This window comes from Podarcis liolepis (genome assembly GCF_965112155.1).
Source record: "Podarcis liolepis genome assembly, chromosome: 2".
In the NCBI taxonomy this organism is placed as follows: Eukaryota; Metazoa; Chordata; class Lepidosauria; order Squamata; family Lacertidae; genus Podarcis; species Podarcis liolepis.
Window position 1 is genome coordinate 80556826 of NC_139555.1, and position 11084 is coordinate 80567909.

At 43.4% G+C, this 11084-nt stretch overlaps 1 long non-coding RNA gene across 1 annotated transcript; it reads left to right on the forward strand.

The window, feature by feature from the left end:
• Positions 1-769: 769 nt before the first annotated feature.
• Positions 770-8406, forward strand: LOC310700252. Its single transcript, XR_014522534.1, has 3 exons — positions 770-1185; positions 6786-6830; positions 7768-8406. It is a non-coding gene; the product is annotated as an uncharacterized lncRNA (long non-coding RNA).
• The last annotated feature ends 2678 nt before the right edge of the window (positions 8407-11084 follow it).

Genomic DNA, 11084 nt, shown 5'->3' on the forward strand with positions numbered 1-11084 from the left:
AGAGGTATCCCTTTTGCATTCCGTTTTTGCCTCTGTCATCACTTCTTAAATGGTAAAATATTCATTCAAGGCTTTTCTCACTTCCTCTAGATTTTCATTTTGGGATTAGCACCTTGACTGGCATTTCAGAGGCCTACGGCACATTAAGGGGACGGAGGAATAATGTGTGTGTGTGCACGCATACACACCTTCACCATTTGGAATTGTGCAGCGCACACTTTTGGTTTTGAATGAGAAAGAGGAAGCAGGCAGTGTGGAGGTGAAAAGAAATGGATCATCAACCTAGGGTCTTGGGGAGCCATTGCTGATCAGAGAATACAATATTGGGCTAGATCATCTACAGAGTATGGACTAAAATCCCCATTCACGTTAGCCAATGGTCAGGGATGATAGGAACTATAGTCCACTTTTTGAGATCACTATGGTGGCTACCCCTGTCTTGATGCCTGATTTGGGGGAGAAAACTACTGGGGTTGTAAGTTGTTCATTTATCAGCACCAGAGTACATGTCTTGGATGCTGAAATCCCAGTTTCAGTATCTCCAGCAAAATGGGCAGCAAGGCTGTAAAAGACCAGTACCTGAGATTCTAGGAAGCCACTAGTCTTCAAAGAATTTGATCCTGGGGTCATTTATTAGTCGAATTTATATTCTGCCCTTCCTCTTAAAGAAGCCCAGAGCAGGAAAAACGTTCATTTTTTAATGTGTTCTAAAACATTCTAAAAACAGTTAGTATCATAAAATCAGGGAGTTGGAAGGGATCCTGACGGTCATCTTGTCCGATCGCTTGCAATGTGAAAAACACCGAAAAACAATTACAGCTAAAACATTATTTCAGCCAGTGTTGTGAGATTGAGAGGTTTGAACAGAGAAGGGTTAGCAGAGTTAGAATGACTGCAAAACACTCCTAGTAATTAGTTGGCGAAGGGGAGGGTGACGCTGAGGTTGATGAAGCCAGTAGAATACAGCTTCATCTGATCAGCCACTCATTGAAAAAGCAAATGGAAGACTGTGCTTGCTTGAGCTCTGCAAGGAACTGAAGCAGCCCATTGGGGTGGGATGGAACCACTACACTTGCTTACTGGTTAGTCAGGTGGAGTCAGGTGACAGGGAGGGTAGCATGATGCAAACACACCAGTGGAGCCAATCTGGCGCTCCTGCCAGTGCAACTGCATGCTTCTGTCAAGGTGAGTGTCAGGAGCAGGTCAGCAATAATTCACACGGTGTCAATGAAGTCAACTCTCTTTTTTCAAAGAAATAGGAATAGCTCAGGAGGCCAGGCATTGTGAACACAGTAGGTCTTGCCCCAGTGAGGCAGCTGCAAGGACTGAAGGACCCTGCCTTCTCACAGCTACCTAAGTCTCCTCCTTCCCCAGTTCTTTCCCAAGCAATCTGAGACTCTGATGCCTTCTCTGTCTTTGCCTCGCCCTCTTCATACCTCTACTGGTTCTGGGAGACCAGCAGGGAGGGGAGCTGGGTGAAGTAGAAGTGGGAGACCCCCTGGCTTCTTCAGCAGCCTGCCTCATCTCTGCCTCTTTCCTCCCCCCAACCTCTCCAGCCTCCACTTCTGCCTCTGATTCTGGACTGCTCTCTGCTGCTGTCTCTTGCTGTTCACGAAACCCTGCTACCTCTTCATCATCATCCCACCACAATTGCCTTGGCCTGCTCCCTCTTCTTGAGCAACAGAAACCCACTCAACAAGCTACTTCTAACAAGGAGCACAGAGGTTTTTCAACATCTGTTATTCTTGTTGGGTTATTTATTTATTTATCTTATTAAGTTAAATTGGTTTAAGCTGTTCTTAAAATTGTGTTTTCATATTAATGATTTTTTAAAAAAATGTAACCTGCCCTGGGACCTTTGGATAAAGGGTGAGTAATTAAGAATAATAATTTATATTCTGTGACTTAATACCATAATAATGAACAAATTGGAATTTTATACGTTTTAGTGCAGTTTCTCCCTTTCTGTTGCAAAGAAAGATTTATGCACTTTTACTAGGTTAAAAATTGACCTGCAAAGGTCAATCTTCTTCCCCATGTTTAATTTCTTCTGCTTTTTTTCTAGGATGGAGAGCACATTTCTAAAAAAAGCATGTGAGTCTTGTCGCCAAACTAGATTTCTTACCTCTTGCATGCAAATTATTCTCTTCTGGTAATACAGAAATGGATTTAATTGGTATGCTATGTCTAAAGAAGACAAGCGCTCACAACTCTGACCCTTTGCTACGTCAGCCCATGAATAAGCCAGGGTTCTCTAGGGCCCTCTATCAATGTGGATCCATCACTCAAAAGGTTGTGTCAAGGATGCTCAGGGGTCAGAGTCATTGCATAGATATTGCACAAGGCGCAGAGACAGCATGAGCTGCTGCTAGGAGGATACAGGAGAAGTCTATGAGATGGGCTAAGAGAGAGAGAGAAATCTGCTTTGAGATAATAATAAGAACTGTAATCACCCCAATTCTTATAATGAAAAGTCTTACTGATTTTTAGGAGGGCTGAGCAACTGCCACCGTGTTGTCTATTTGAAAAGAAGCTTTGGCAACAGTTGTGCTAACTCTCTCTCCAGAAACATTTGTCCTTTTTAACCTTCACTTGAAAGAAATGTTTTGTCCTGTGAGATAAGTAGCTCCATTTCATCCAAGCCTAAAAATACCACGTTGTTTACTTAACATCGGTTTATTCTGCAAAAAAGTAAAACATAAATCAATACCTGAAATTGTTATCTGCAATTTATTTGTACATTATGTTCTCTAGACTTGAGAGGTACTGCTGAGTACCGGTAAGTATATGAAGAGGCTGACCGTTTCCCTGGAGATCTAATGCAGGAGGAGTGGACTTTGGCTGTCTGTTAAAGTGCTAAGTTGTGTCTAAACCTAGACCAACCTCGGCATTTCTAAAGAAATGCAAATACAGTGGTACCTCAGGTTACATACACTTCAGGTTACAGACTCCGCTAACCCAGAAATAGTGCTTCAGGTTAAGAACTTTGCTTCAGGATGAGAACAGAAATCATGCTCAGGCGCCACGGCAGCAGCAGAAGGCCCCATTAGCTAAAGTGTTGCTTCAGGTTAAGGTGTTGCTTCAGGTTAACTTAATTTTTGCACATTTCTTCGGTGAGGGGTCTTTAAAATATGTTTTGGGGTGTGAGGAATTCAAATCTGCTGTTATTTTTGTGTGTGACTGGACAACATTTAGCTTGGTAAGTCTACGTGTGAAGAAAAAGCACATAAACTGCTTTCAGAAAACCAAAGAATTTTAATTTTACCTTCTGAAAATGTCAGGGAATGCCAAATAAATATATAATATAACTGCAAGTACTTGACGATCATTTTAATGATTTCTATGCAATTATGAACACATATAAATTAAGTTATATTAATTTAACCAAAATTAATTTAAATTATATATGTAAATCTAAATTATATTATATTATATTAATTTAACCAAATTTAACCAGAGTTCTTTGGGGGAAGCCCTGACTGTTTAAAGTAATCTCATAGTGCTTTAACTATGTGGTGTGAATGTGGCTCAATTCATACCATGAGGGAATGTCTGAAAGGTACAAAGGCCCGATATCTACCAATTTATAAAAAGCAAGATATGAAATAAGTCTCTCTCGCTACAGGAAAGCGAATATCCAGCCAATATTTTTGCTTCTCTTCTTCTTGCCCTACAGCTGTGATGACATTATTTTGCCAGTTCTAAAGGAAGCAGGGTTGCAATTAAAATCCCATCCAGAACTGTAGGAGGCTTATACAGCAGACTCTGAATCTGAAACCTGTCCTTTAGTTGATCTCTTAAGGCAGCAGAGCTACTCCTTAGAATATGGAGCAGTCATTAAACTGTACCACTGGCGGGAGCTTCTGAGATCATTTGAGTTTGATTAAGCCGCTGAAAAAAAGCTCTAGGCAGAAACAGCCAAAGGGTCTGTATCAAAGCTTATCTGAGGCAAACTCTACAACTCTGACAAATCTCACTGGATTTAGTTGGACTAGCTGTGTGATTAGCGAGGCGTGCAAGTCTAGAGCTTAATCTTGAACCTCTGAAGAAGATTGCCTTTTAAAAAAATAGATCACAATACAAAAAGGATCAATATATCTCTCAGTTAGTGGGTCAGGAAGCCATGGGTGTTAACAGGAGCTTAACAGAGTTGGGGGAAGAAACTCTTGCATATCAATAAAAATTAGTACAAGCACAAGCTGCTCACTTTAAAGTTCATAGAGAAAATATTATTGTATACTTGATGACCCCTTTACACATGGACTGCCCTCATTAATAAGAATTGTATTTCAGATAGCTATCCCAATTGTATTGTGCTCTATAGAAAAATGCTAATCTTCTTCTTCACTTCAGGATCAAACTCTAGACTTTGGACGTCTTACTCATTGCACAGCTAGGCTGACTTAATCCAGTGAGATTTCTTAGCTTTGAGGGGTTGCTACAGATGAATTAAAAGCTTACGGATATATATATATATACACAAAACTGATTTGTGAACTAACCCCAAGGGAAGCTTTATCTAGGATGGTTGGGTGGGCTGACTTTGGGCTTCTTGGATCCACCTTGGGATTGTTGTTGTTGTTGTTGTTTACTAGAACCCCAGATCCATCAGGCAGAGCCAGGTGCAAAAGTCATGGAACTCTGAGTGTTCCATCCACACAAGGATTTCAGCTCATTTCTCTGCCTCTCGTCCCTGCTTAAACGTGTTTTAGGGATTCCCTAACTCCCTGGAACATCTTTGTGCTGATGGGATGCATTGTTCAGGGGTCAGCAAACTTTTTCAGCAGGGGGCCGGTCCACTGTCCCTCAGACCTTGTGGGGGGGCCAGACTATATTCTGGGGGGGAGGGGGGAATGAACAAATTCCTATGTCCCACAAATAACCCAGAGATGCATTTTAAATAAAAGCGCACATTCTACTCATGTAAAAACACCAGGCAGGCCCCACAAATAACCCAGAGATACATTTTAAATAAAAGGACACATTCTACTCATGTAAAAACACGCTGATTCCCAGACCGTCCGTGGGCTGGATTTAGAAGGCAATTGGCCCAGATCCGGTCCCTGGGCCTTAGTTTGCCTACGCATGCATTAGTTAACATTGACAATACAGTGAGAATTGTATCAAAGGGTGTCTCTGAGCACATTCTAAGCACAGGAATTGGTTTTCTGTAGCAGAACTGAACTGAACTCACAGCCCTCCTTTTGCAAAAAGTCTGCTCCTCAACCAACCACACCCGGCCTAAGCCACCCACAACCTCTCTAACCACCAAGGAAATAAAACAAGTGAATAGTAAGAGTACCCATACAAGTAATGCTGACACAAAACCCCACACATACACTAAATGGAAGCATAACCACCCAACTCCACCCCACTTACCATTCCCCCTCCCCCTCTTTCCCCCTCTCCCTAACCAAACACTGCATGTAACACTAATGTCTCACAACAAATGAAACTGATCTGTAGAACACACACACACTTCTGCTCCTGATTACCTTTCTTCATTTCAGCAATTGTTATTCTTAAATAGCTGAGAGTCAGAAATTTTTGCAGAGGAACCAGAAATATACCAGTAGATTCATATCCAGCTCCTGCCAATCCCTAGTCTATCTGAGTTGTGCCCAGGTAAGTTCTACTTGGCATAGAGCCATTGAAATGAATGGATCTAAATAATGTCCTAGTGATGTATGGAAGTGAGAGCTGGACCATAAAGAAGGCTGATCGCTGAAGAATTGATGCTTTTGAATTATGGTGCTGGAGGAGACTCTTGAGGGTCCCATGGACTGCAAGAAGATCAAACCTGTCCATTCTTAAGGAAATCAGCCCTGAGTGCTCACTGGAAGGACAGTTCCTGAAGCTCAGGCTCCAATACTTTGGCCACCTCATGAGAAGACTCCCTGGAAAAGACCCTGATGTTGGGAAAGATGGAGGGCACAAGGAGAAGGGGACGACAGAGAACAAGATGCTTGGATAGTGTTCTCGAAGCTACCAGCATGAGTTTGACCAAACTGCAGGAGGCAGTGGAAGACAGGAGTGCCTGGCGTGCTCTGGTCCATGGGGTCACGAAGAGTCGGACATGACTAAACAACAACAAATAATGTCCATTCATTACAATAGGTCAGCTCTGAACTTGGCTAACATTGGAGACAGACCTCTGCCTCTATTGTAGGGAGCCTCAAACAGGGACAAGTGTCCTTGATAGGAAAAAGCTGCACAAGAAACACGAGCAAGATTTAGTGCTTTCTTCTTCTTTTCACCTTGGAGTGATTAGAATCTGTTGCACTAATGTGCCTATTTTATATATTCTAAGAATATGTGGATAGTTATTTATAAATAAAGCAGCTCTTTCCTTTTGTTCATTAGTATTTGTTTGGAATTATTAGATGAGTGTCGGACTGCCTGTCGATTGTTCAACTCACTTAATTTTAATCAATAAGTAAATGAAACTCTTCTTCTCAAATATAGTGGACACTGTGATCCATATTGTCTCTCTCAAGCAGCTGTCAGAGAGAGATGTGACAGAAATGCTCCTTGGATGCACTTGTGCCCAGTGGATTACTTTAACATTTCCCAGAGTACAATCTGACAGTCAGGAACAGATCCACCATTCTCCATTCCCCCTTCATCCTTCTTACTCCTGCCTCCCTGTCTCCACTCTGAATTTTTAAACTAAGAGAGGGAAAGGCAGGACTTCAAGCATATGGCTAGATTAGAACCCTCCCCTCAACCGAAGTTTTCTGCCTGTTGTTTACTGGTTCATATGTAATGGCATTGCTTACCTTCAGGTATCACTGCTGTCCTTCAGGAGTCTCTGGGAATAGAAATTCACGGTTAACAATTCCTTCCATTCCTTGCTGCTGCATCTTCTTTTCCAGACTTATGGAGGGGAGGGTCAGCTGGGGGGTTTGAGGGGTGGGCATTCCTAGGCAAATTGGTCAGCCTCCTCTTTGGGAGTGGTGGGCCCTGGCTGGGGTGCTAGGAAGCATTGTGGGAAATTAAAGCATGGCTAGATCCAGTTGCCTGGTGCTGCTTGCAGGAAAAGAAAAAAAGGGAAATAGGGACAGGGCAGGTATAAGCAGATGCCCCAGGATGCCAAGTGCCGACACCAGCTCTGGTAGTGCGTAGGAGACTAATTTCATGGAAGAGAACAGTAATGAAACACTGAGGGGGCAAAGGCAGATTGGGTCAGTACAATATTTTCTGTTTCTTTTGCTTCCATTACAGAAAGGCACCTCATGGTGCAGGCATTATCCAGGAATGAAATGGCTTTCATTGGAATAGACCTGCCCAACATGCTTTCCAAGAAGATCAAACATACCCATTCTGAAGGAAATCAGCCCTGAGTGCTCACTGGAAGGACAGATTGTGAAGCTGAGGCTCCAGTACTTTGGCCACCTCATGAGAAGAGAAGACTCCCTGGAAAAGACCCTGATGTTGGGAAAGATGGAGGGCACAAGGAGAAGGGGACGACAGAGGACGAGATGGTTGGATAGTGTTCTCGAGGCTACCAGCATGAGTTTGACCAAATTGTGGGAGGCAGTGGAAGACAGAAGTGCCTAGCGTGCTCTGGTCCATGGGGTCACGAAGAGTTGGACACGACTAAACGACTAAACAACAACAACAACATGCTTTCCAAAACTTGTCCTGATGGTGGGTGAGGCAGGGAGAGGGTGGTTTTTTTAATATATTAAATCATTCCAAACAGTAATATAAGTACCTCTAAAAGTTTACTTTATGAAATATTTCAACCATTCTTGTTTACCTCAGAGATGGAAAAGATCTAGTCCATTGATTCTGACAATGTAAACAATTTTGTGATGAGTAAATCATTCTTACCACAAGGGGTCCAAGTGCTGCATGGAAGCTGAGGCAAGAGCGCAACTCCCGGCGTCCCAAGGCTCACTTAGATCACTTCCAGCACAATGAAGTTGGAGTCTTTTGTGCAAGTAGCATCCACAGGCAGAAGGCAGCACTAGACTCTGCATTTCCATTGAGAATAGTCATGTTTGCATTTGGATTCAGTGCCTGAAGAACATCAAGCTTTGACCATTCCCTCAGCAACCTGATAAAAAAAAAGAACACAGAATATCAATCAATATTTGTTTCTTCCTGTGTTTAACAGTATTTGTTCTGCATCTGGGACCTGAAGGGAGCTGAAATTAACTGAAAAGGCACGGCAAGGCTAGATTTCAGTGTCTAAGTCTTATGTACTAGCTTGGCTTCTCTTTCTCAACTTACGTATATGATAGTTGAGGGTTTCTCAAATCTTAGCATTGGAGGTATTGTGGGAATTGTATGTGTGTTTGGTCTCCTTTGTTTTATTTTAAAATGTATGCATTTAGCCTTTGGGGTAAAGAATGAAAAGATTAAAGCACATCTCTGCTGCATCCTAAAGACTCCAAAGTCAGACGATCAAATAAATAAATAAGTGTGAACATGAGATTCTCGCTTTTTAAATTAATTGTTTATAAGCCAGTCATTGTATCCTGCAGTTAAGCAATCCGCTGAATTAAGCAAAAGAACATAACAGCACAAGATGAACATCATATTGCAACAGAAGCCATCTTCCTCCATTAACGGAACTGATGCATTTCCTCATAAATTGTCTGGTCAATATAAAACATCTTGCAAGTTATTAGAAACTAAGGACACCAACTATTTCAAAATAAGTCATTTAAGAGGCTTGAATAAACAAACAAAAAGTCTTCTTCTGGCACAACCATGATAGCTATGTTCTACCTCCAGGTTCAGAGGCAGCAATGCTCCTGGAATACCAGTTGCTGGCCATCTTAGGTGGGCAGAGTGCTGTTGGGCTCAGGCCCTGCTTGTGGGTTTCCCACGTGCATAGGGGGGACCACACTGAGAACAGGATGCTGGACTAGATTGGCTTGGTCCAGCAGGCTCTCCTTGTGTTCTTATGCACCCAAAATATCACATATGTTGTCAAGTGAACCTCTTGGGGAACATTCTTCCATAACCTAGGGTTGTCACTATTGAAAAGGTCCTCTGAAAAGGCACTGGGGGTTGCCTGCTTCACTTAATTTGGTGGAGGCACTCCAAGCAGAGCCTCTGAAGAAGGCTACATGATTCTACATCCCATCTAACAAAGATCCTCGCAGCACATCAAAGAAATGGGTGGAATCCAGTTGGTCCTTTTTGGTGCTGTTGCTCCAGTGGAAGCATGCACTAATGGTGGGGGAAGAGAGTCAGTACCCCTAGAAAATCTATTCTGAAGGGCTGGGGAACCCTCAAACGCAGGACACTCTGACTGGTTGTTGTTGTTTTAGCAGTGACTTCTCCTTCTCCCTGCTAGGGAAGTGTTACAGGTGTCAAGGACTCTGGGAAATGTAATTTTATCAGAGCCCCTGATGTCCTTAATGTGGGCATCAGGTGCTGTAGGGAAATTATGTGTCCCAGAGTCCCAGAATCTAGCATACTGCTAGACCAACATTCCAGGCACTAGGGATGGTGATAAGGAAGAAGAGGAAGGGCTAAGGGACTTGTTTCCCTCCCCACCACTGAAGCAACAGCAGTGAGAGCAGGAGAGAGTAAAGCCTATTCCCACACTCCATGGCTTCTCTGTGGCTTGGATTGCAACCTGAGCTGTGGAAGAGTCCAGGTGGAATGGTCCCTGTAGGAACTCAAGTGCCATTTTGAGTTAACCAAATTTGCATCCCAATGCTGGTAATTCTGAAGGTTCACCAAGATACACCTCTATCCAGTGCAAAAGGGACACACCTTCCTTTCCACATCTCCTGTTGCCCTCCTTGCCGCCGTTCCAGCACAGCTGGATCATGCTGCCTCCTTTCCCCCCTTTCTTCCATTACCAGTAAAACCTTCAGCCAACCCTCTCCAATAACACTCAAGGAAATATTTGAGATAATGCATAGTAAATGCAAACTGGGACCCACCAAAACCTCTGTCTGCTGGAAACTCAATTACCTCTAAAGCTCCGAGAAGACAACTTCAAGAGCTTCCTTAGGAAATCCAATATCCTCTGTATTCTAGTATTATCAGCAAGTTAGCAGATTCTACCACTAAACAGATCAAGAGGATTTGTTTCTCACAGAGAATGCCCCACTGGGAGCTGGTGGGGGGACGGGGAAGCAGGAAATCATCGTGACCTTGAGGGCGGGCAGCTTCCTTAATCAATTGGCAGCATTCTGCTGAGCATCAGTGTTTTGAAGCTTGCAGCATGAGAGAGATCCTATACCTGTTGGGGAAGAGGAGGTGGGGCTGGCAGCAATGAAGTCACACAGAGGAGAAGTTTCTTGGATCAAGAGACCTGACAAATTAACTTTCAAATGTTCCAGAAAATGTAAGAGGAATAAAGAACTTAGAATGGAAGCGTCGCTGAGAAAAGTGGGTCACATAATTAGTCAAAACATAGCTTTCTATTCTGCACAGATTATAAGATACTTTTTTTGCTTCTGGTTTTTGAACATCCCCAGTCATTATCCTCCTGGCCCATTTTGATCTTAAGAAAAGTGGGGGGGGGTGGTTTAGGGATCATTGTATTACAAGGTGCCATTTAGAGCAGGGCTGAAAAACCTGTGACTCTTTCAATGTCAGACATCTGCCCCAGCCACTAGGACAAAGGAGAATGGGGATGGGAGTTGTGCTCCAGTGTCCTGGACTGGTTGGACGCAGAGGAATGGTGGGAGGAAACTGCTGGGGAACCTGCAAGGGAAAAAGGCTCAGGACCTAGTGAGTAGTGATGGGACAATGTTGAGTGGGAAGAGGCAGAAGAGGGAGAAGACTGGGAGGAGAAAGTGTTGCAAACTGAAGAGGTAACAGGGCTTAGTGAGCTGGGAGAGTCTGTGGCAGAGAGCAGTCCAGAATCATAGGCAGAAGCTGAAGCAGGGGATGAGGGAAGACAAGAGGCAGAGATGAATCTGGCTGGTGAAGAGTCACAGGTGTGTCTTCCCCCTCCTGCTGCGATAAGCTCTCTTCCTCTCCCTGTCTCCCAGAACCAGAAGAGACATGGAAAGAATGGAGGAAAGGTTGGCTTAACACAGGCACAGTCTCTGATTGCTTGGGGGAAATCCTGAGGAGAAGGAACTGCTATGCTCATTTAGGCCTGA